Source organism: Saccopteryx leptura, chromosome 3, assembly GCF_036850995.1.
Source record: "Saccopteryx leptura isolate mSacLep1 chromosome 3, mSacLep1_pri_phased_curated, whole genome shotgun sequence".
NCBI lineage: Eukaryota > Metazoa > Chordata > Mammalia > Chiroptera > Emballonuridae > Saccopteryx > Saccopteryx leptura.
This window is the reverse complement of record NC_089505.1, coordinates 223,166,990-223,175,841: the sequence shown is the minus strand read 5'-3', so window position 1 is coordinate 223,175,841 and position 8,852 is coordinate 223,166,990.

Genomic DNA, 8,852 nt, shown 5'->3' with positions numbered 1-8,852 from the left:
GGGATGGGGATGGGGATGGGAATGGGATGGGGATGGGGATGGGGATGGGGATGGGAATGGGATGGGGATGGGGATGGGGATGGGGATGGGGATGGGGATGGGAATGGGATGGGGATGGGGATGGGAATGGGGATGGGAATGGGATGAGGATGGGGATGGGGATGGGGATGGGGATGGGAATGGGATGGGGATGGGGATGGGGATGGGGATGGGAATGGGATGGGGATGGGGATGGGGATGGGGATGGGAATGGGATGGGGATGGGGATGGGGATGGGGATGGGGATGGGGCTGGGGATGGGGATGGGAATGGGATGGGGATGGGGATGGGGATGGGGATGGGATGGGGATGGGATGGGGATGGGGATGGGAATGGGATGGGGATGGGGATGGGAATGGGATGGGGATGGGGATGGGATGGGGATGGGGATGGGATGGGGATGGGGATGGGGATGGGAATGGGATGGGGATGGGGATGGGGATGGGGATGGGATGGGGATGGGGATGGGAATGGGATGGGGATGGGGATGGGGATGGGGATGGGAATGGGATGGGGATGGGGATGGGGATGGGGATGGGGATGGGGATGGGAATGGGATGGGGATGGGGATGGGGATGGGATGGGGATGGGGATGGGGATGGGGATGGGAATGGGATGGGGATGGGGATGGGAATGGGATGGGGATGGGGATGGGGATGGGAATGGGATGGGGATGGGGATGGGGATGGGGATGGGAATGGGATGGGGATGGGGATGGGGATGGGGATGGGGATGGGATGGGGATGGGGATGGGGATGGGGATGGGGATGGGGATGGGGATGGGAATGGGATGGGGATGGGGATGGGGATGGGGATGGGAATGGGATGGGGATGGGGATGGGGATGGGGATGGTACAGCGGCTACAGGAGGTGTGAAACGGTTGCAGGTGGTACTGCAGGGAGAGGAGCCCATGTAGGGCAGCAGCCTGGAAATTATGCCTCTGACTACGCAGGCCCAGGCAGGACAGGCGCCGGAGTGCTTGGAAGACATGGCCTTCTGCGTGCCTCTCTGCTGAGGTCGGGCAAGAGGCTGAGCCAGCCAGAATTCTTGGGCCCTCTGGCTGAGTGCAGAAGGCAACTGTCTTCAGTGAGGGGCAGGGACCTTGGCCCCTAAAAGCCAGCCAAGTGATGTGGATGCTGAGAAATGTATGAATGTGAGCCGTTCTTGGTGGTGCTGGCCTCTTCTTCCTTCCCTGACATCCATGCCCTGGAAGCCAATGGCTCTGCATGGGGGCGGGATACAGAGGGAGGGTCCCCTAGGGCAGAAGGGAGGAGAAGTCACTGTGACTGCCTCTGGACACTTGACCTCATCTCCTGTCTAATTAAAGTGACACTTCCCAGTGCAGGCTGAGTTCATCGGGCATTGACTCCAGGGTCTGACAGCTACTCCAGGGCTGGAGGAAGGAGCAGGTGGTCTTCTCAGCTCCCACAGGAGCCATCTAGCGAGTGGGTGGGAGGCACAGCCGCTGTGGTAAACTGGGCTCCGAGAGCCAGACAATGTGGACCTGTCTCTCTACCTGTTCCTTACCAGTGGGATGGCTGGGGCAAGCTGCTTGCCTTCTCCCTAAGGCATTGTGAGGTCACATTCACTGCTGGTGGTGGAGAAAGTTCCTTTGTAAGCTGTGATGTGCTGCCCTAGTGGGAGATGGAGTGGCCACTGCCCCAGTGGTGCCTGGTCTCAGCTGGACCAAGTGCTCCCTGGGGCAGGCGGCCAGGTGTCTGGGCTGCAGGCAGGGTCCTTCCAGACTAGCCCTGGGGCTGGATTGCCACCTGGCTACACATAAGTTTGGAGCCTGCAGAGACTGTCAGTTTGCATTTTGCAAACCAGAAAGAACTATTCTCATGAGGAGGGTTGTTACAATGACAAGAGGGTCTGAGACCTTTGGGAAGCACTTTGCTCATGAGAGCAGCCAGTTTCTCTGCACACAGCAGGCCCGCAGTACAGGTGTGGCCTCACCAGAAGTGCCTGTTCGGCGGTGAGTCCTTGAGTGGGTCGTGGCAGCTGCACTGGCCAGCTCTCTCACAGCCTGAATGAGTGGGTTTTGGAGCCCAGTGTGTGTTTTCACTTGCCCGCTGGGTGCAAGCTAGGATTAAAGCTAATGGCCCACCAGTTCTTGGCTCCATTGTTTCATTACCGTCTCTCTGAATCCAATGCGAACCTGCTTAGGCCAGGAGGCTGTGATGGTGGCCGTGGATACTAACCATATGTTTGGCATAGTCTGTGGCAGGATTCGATACAGATGAGTATGGAGCCACCACCACCTTTGAGTGGTGGAGTAGAGGACTGGCTGCTGTTATGGTTCCCCATGGAACCTTTTGGGGGCCGTAGGCTGGCTGACTTTTACAGCCATGCGTGAGGAAACTGAGAGCTCTGTGGAAGAGGCTGCCTGGGACCTGCAAACCCAGCAGTGGAAGGAGGTGGAGGAAATGGGGGAGAAACAGATGCTGACCCTGGAGCTGGAGGAAACGCTGGAGCAGGAGAGGCCAACCAGGTTTGTGAGATTTGCCTGGAAATGGAGCAGATGCTGGAGAAGGAATCAGGTTCGTGAGTTGCAGCTTGCCCTGGATGTTGTGGAGAGCCAGCAGTGGCAGGAGGCCAGGGCTAAGGCTGGAGCTAGGGCTGCAAGGTCTGCGGAGCAGAAGGCGGTGGCGGCGGCAGCAGCCCGGGGCTCGAGCCCGGCAGCAGGAGCTGGTGTTTTCATTTCCTCTTTGGAGGATGAGGAAAATCGGTCTGGAGTTGTAATCTGCAGTCTCCAGAAGATGAGAGCCCAGCTGGAAGGACTACCTGCTACGTTCCTGGTAAGTCTGTGATTTTGGGACGTAGGGGTGGATGCCATCATGCTCTCTGGAGGAGAGATGGAAATGCTGACTGCCATTGCCACGTGCTACTTCTTGGGACAGTGTAAGACCTGCCAGGATGGCAGGGATGAAGGGGGTGGCTGAGGCCCCATGTGCGTGGACTGATTTCCTGGACTACGACCGGAGTGGGTACTGGCTTCTTTGTTGGATAGACTTACAGATTTTGGACAATGTGAAATACCCTGATGGGGTGGGGGGTGGCTTTGTTGGAAGCACTCCCCTGCCCCAGGAAGCTTTTCCCATGGCTAAAGAGAAGGCCAAGGACATTTTGCGCTTTGGGCTAAGTGCTTAGAGACTGGTGAAATGTACCTTTGTAATTGTTGAAATGGTATGATTTGTCATGTTGTTGTAATTTGTGTAATGTACCTAATTTCCTTGCACAGGGATGCCAGTGGTATAGATTGTGGGTAGTAAAGTGAGCATAGGGGTGGATTGTTGGGCAGATAAAATATATTATGCTCACTTTGTTAAAGATGGCACTGCCCACCTGGAAGCCCATCGTCCAGCTGATGGGAGTGATTATGTTAATATGTGTTTGGGGAGGGCTTTCGTGCCAAAAGGTTTTAAAAGGAAAAGAGATCACGTTGTTCGGGAGAAGAGGGATTACATTCTAGGCGGAGCCCATGCTGAGAGGAGAGCAGAATAAGGGCACGTGGAGGAGAGGAGAGGCAGCCAAGATGGCGGAGTGCTGAAGAAGCCAGTTTGTGCAGAGAGAAAGAGATGGAGAACAGAGTTAAATAAGGCTAGTGAGCTAGAAACCTTTGATTCTAGGAAACTCGGATAAGTCAGTAGCTGACCACCAATGAAAGAGGTGCCCCTCTGGAAGTGAAGCAGGAGCCAGATAAATGGCCTCAGGGGGTCGCATGCAGCCTGCGGGGCCATAGTTTGGGGACCCCTGGACTATACTCTCTCACTCCTACCAACAATGTCTGGAATGTGCCCATTGATCTACATTCTTGGGCTACTTTTTTTTTTTTTTTTAGAGAGAGAGAGAGAAAGAGTGAGATAGCGAGGGAAGAAGAAAGACAGGAACAGAGACAGAAAAGGAGGGAAATGAGAAACATCAACTTATAGTTGTGTCACTCTTAGTTGTTCATTGATTACTTTTCATATGTGCCTTGACTGGGGGGTTCCAGCCGAGCCAGTGACCCCTTGCCCAAACCAACAACCTTGGGCTCAAGCGACCATGGGCTTCAAGCCAGCAACCTTTGGGCTCAAGTCAGTGACCATGAGTTCGTTTTGATGATCCCATGCTCAAGCCAGCAACCCCACATTTAAACTAGTCAGCCCGTGCTCAAGCCAGCGACCTCAGGGTTTGGAACCTGGGTCCTCAGCATCCCAGGTTGACACTCTATCCACTGCACCACCACTGGTCAGGCTTGAGTTACTTTTAAACTGGATTTCATCCTTCAGTGAGCTCATCATCCTTTCCAGACAGTGCAGTCCTTGAGATTTGTAAAAATGCATTCTATGACCCATATAGCTCACTGTCTAGACTTTGAAGCAGGAGCCTATGGTTAAGTATGAGAAGCCCACTAGTCAATAGTTAGTTGTTCAGTCATCTGTGAACATGGACCACAGAGCCATAACCTATATACATCACCTCCAGGGTATCATGAGATAGTTTGTCAAATTGAGAAAGTCAAAAGTCCTTCTAATGTCCCCCTCCTACTGCCACTCAAACATCAAAGAGGGGAAGGGGTTCAGGTTAACGTGACCAGATTAGGAGCCCACATGTTGGTGACTACTGCCTTTTTCTAGAAAAGTCTACAGGAGCTGGTTCCCAGTTCTTGTAAGTCAAACTGTTGAATAATTTAAGAACCTCTCTAGAGATAAAATCCAAGCATAAAATCCAAGCATATCTGTGCACAAGATCCTGAATCCCATCTTTAAAATGAGTACACAATTTTCCCGCTGCTCATCTTTTGGCACCTTTCTTGTCTTGTCTCCCTGATTTTTTCAAAGGTCACTGATGGTGGGTGCTTGATCATGTCTGTAGGCTTCTGTCATTCATGGGCCTAAGGGAGGGGACAGAAAGAAGGGAGGCAGACAATGGATATCACTGAACACCTGTTTGTGCACTGGGTGTGCCATATACACACACTATTTTGTCTCAGGTGTCATTATCATCCCACTTTTCAGATGAGATCAAATTCTGGCCTGCTGCTGTTATTGCAAATAAAGTTTTATTGGAACACAGATAGTCCTATTTATTTAAGTATTGTCTATGGCTACCTTAGTGCCACAGTGGCAGAGCTGAGTAGTTGTGGCAGACTCATATGGTCTGCAAAGCCTAAAATATCTACACTCTGTTCCTTTACAGGAAAAGCTTTACAACACATTGAATAAACCAATAAAAGTATATGGAACAATATTGAATGGTATTACACATGTATAATTGGAGTCCCAGAAGGAGAAGAGAGAAAAGATGGGGCAGAATAAATGTGAGAAGAGAGAAGGACTGAACACTTTCCAAAACTGATCGAAGACATCAACACTCAGATTTTAGAATTTTTCTTGATTCTAAAAGCAATGTTTCTTACTAGAAGCAAGAGAAGACAGAAGACAACTGAAGAATAACTTTAAAGGGCTTTAAGGAAAAAATGTCTGTGAACTCAGAAGTCTGTACTAGTAATAATCTTCTTCAAAAAAGAAGCCAAATTAACATATTTTCAGACAAATAAAAGCTTGGAGAATTTGTTGCTAGGAGACCCACATTAGAAGAATACTAAGGGAAGTTCCTCAGGCCAAGGCCTAGACTCCCAGGAAGGAATGAAGGGTGCTGGACAAATATTATATGAGACTATTTTTTTCACTTAATTATTTGACTGTTTAAAAAATATAAAAGTAAAATATATGGCTACACTAGTGGGAAGGACTGAGAACAAGAAATAAACTACACTGTTGCAAGGCTCATTTGTCTCTTCATGTGAGTGGTGACTGCAGGGTGTATACATTTGTAGAGTTCACAGAGCTGTACCCTTAAGATTTGTGCACTCAGTTGTACGTTAATTATGCTGTACAGAGCACTGGTAACATAAAAAGAGAGAAATAAAGTCCATGACAGCACTCTGTAAACCAGCAGGACTCACCAGTAGAGCAGATGTTTGTGTTGCTCGTGGGGAGTCAGGTCCTGCTCCCTGGAAGAGGCTGGTACTAGCTGAAGATGGAGTACACTGCTCTGTTGATGAGGCAAAAGTTTTCTCTGTGACTGATTCCTGCTGGAGCTTGTCCTTCTGTCTTCATGGATGTAAGGCAGGGGTCCCCAAACTATGGCCCACGGGCCGCATGCGACCCCTTAGGCCATTTATCCGGCCCGCCACACTTCTGGAAGGGGCACCTCTTTCATTATTGGTCAGTGAGAGGAGCACAGGATGTGGATGCTCCTCTCATCCGCATCCTGTGCTCCTGGAGTAATGTATGTGGCAGCACCGCAAAGCACGGCATCACTCACCTATAGTACTACTTCCGGTGACACGGAAAGCATGCGTCACGGCTCCAGAAGCATGTCATATCACTTGTTACGGCTAGCAGTGACAAATATGGAACCGGACATTGACCATCTCATTAGCCAAAAGCAGGCCCATAGTTCCCATTGAAATACTGGTCAGTTTGTTGATTTAAATTTACTTGTTCTTTATTTCAAATATTGTATATATTTGTTCCCATTTTTTTTTTTTTTACTTTAAAATAAGATACGTGCAGTGTGTATAGGGATTTGTTCATAGTTTTTTTTTATAGTCCAGCCCTCCAACGGTCTGAGGGACAGTGAACTGGCCCCCTGTGTAAAAAGTTTGGGGACTCCTGATGTAAGGTATTTTTCCCCACCGAGAAAGAAGAAAGGGGCCAGAGCCATGAAGTGTGAAATAATAAAGGCTTTATTGAGTACAGAGCATGCATCCCACCCAACGAGGTTCCCTGGCCCCAAGAAAATATGGAGGCCAAGGAAGTCACAAGGTGTGACCCGTGTGAGAGATATTTAAAGCAGTGGTCCCCAACCCCTGGGCCATGGACCGGTACTGGTTTGTGGGCCATTTGGTTCTGGTCCACAGAGAAAGAATAAATAACTTACATTATTTCCATTTTATTTATATTTAAGTCTGAACGATGTTTTATTTTTTTAAAATGACCAGATTCCCTCTGTTACATCTGTCTAAGACTCACTCTTGACACTTGTCTTGGTCACGTGATACATTTATCTGTCCCATCCTAAAGGCCGGTCTGTGAAAATATTTTCTGACATTAAACTGGTCTGTGGCCCAAAAAAGGTTGGGGACCACTATTTTAAAGGGAGCCTAGGGTGGTCAAGCTAATATGATGTGGAAAAATCTCACTGGCTGACAGAGTTGTCACTTTTTTCCAAAGGGTTCCTGGGAAGTTTCTTTTGGCACGCTTGGTTGTGGGCGGTTCTAGTCAAAGTTCCTGAGTTTCCCATGTGACCATCCCCCATTATCCATCAACCTTACATTCTGACCTTTTGTGTTAAATAGAATAAGGGCACCGTTTATTCATCTCACTACTTCCTGCTGAATAGGGGCGTCGTGGGAAGGGGGAGATCAGAAGGTGGTGGTTTTGAGGGATGTCAGGAGGAACATCTGTTTGGTTGTGACTGGAAAAACTTTGCAGATACAGTCCTGTAAGGATTTTTTAAAAAGAGGAGTAATAGGAAGATTTGTAGAGTCCAAATTTTTGGTGAGCTGGAGATGGATGGAGTCCAGTGGTTCCAACTGCCAGTGGTCCTGTAAGGAGGCAAGCTTGAGGCAAAACTGCACGTCAGGAGTGGCGTAAAAAGGGGATGGAAGGGGTCCCATCCATTCCCATAACCGAGACCTGTGAGGGAACTAGAGGTCCAGAGTGTGATGGCAAAAACAGAAAGTAGCTCCCATGTCCACAAAAAATGAAATGGACTTACCCACTTGTTGCAGCATACCCTGGGTTCTCCGAGTCCAGGCCATGTCCTAAGAGTTTGAGTGATGCGCCCACCTGGCTGGATTGGCCTCCCATTCGGGCGGCTTGTCCTCCACGTAGAGGCGCTGAGGAAAAACCTGTTGACCAAAGGGGCAATCACTCCACCAGTGACTGGGCTGCTTGCAGTCAGGGCAGGGCTCAATGGGCAGCTGCGGGCAGGGGCCCTGCTGGGACCAGTGGTCCTGCTTGCTACACTTAAAGCAAGCTGCTGGTGGGGTTTCTCTTTGTGGCTTGGACTTGGGTCGGGCACTTTCTGTGCCTTGCCCCTGTTGCTCTACGGGTCTCAGGGTTGCCACAAGAGTCTGGGTTTGGAGCGTTACCTTCTGCTGCATGCGGGCCTGGCGAACAGCCTTGGCCTGTTTCTACTAGTTGGGACCATTAAAAACTTTAAATGCCATGTTCACAGGTCCCGGATAGAGGTTTGGGGATTGATAATAAGAGGAGGGGGCTTGTGAGGAGCCCAGCACCCAGATCTGGCAGGAAACGCTGGAGCCAAAGGCAGGACAGGGCCAGAACTTTCTGTAAGAAAATTGGGGTTGGGCCTTGGGGTCCTGCAAACCAGTGTAAGAGCAAATAGTGGTTGGAGAAAGGCCTGATGGAGGAGGGACTTAAGAATACAGTGGAGAAGGGAGGGGCCCCTGGCCAGCAGGGGAGGAGAGAGAGAGATGGTAGTGGTGAATAAGAAACAGGATTTTGCAAAGGGAGGGGAGGGGGCTCTCAGAGGGAAGAGACCTGAGCAAAAGAGGTCCGCAGAGGACCAGAGAGAAGTCCCTAGAGAGGGGCGCCCCCGGGGGTCAGGCAGGAGGGAAAGAGAGTTGGGAGTTGGTGGAGGAGCAAAGATTAGGAGTGGAGGTTTTAGGTGAGGTTTCTCTGGCCAAAAAAAGGGCCTGTGTGGTGGAACAGGCGGCACAAAGATTAAGGACGGGTGCATGAATAATTAGAAGCCATGAATGTAAGAGATCTCCAATCAGTTCCCAGCTTTTTTG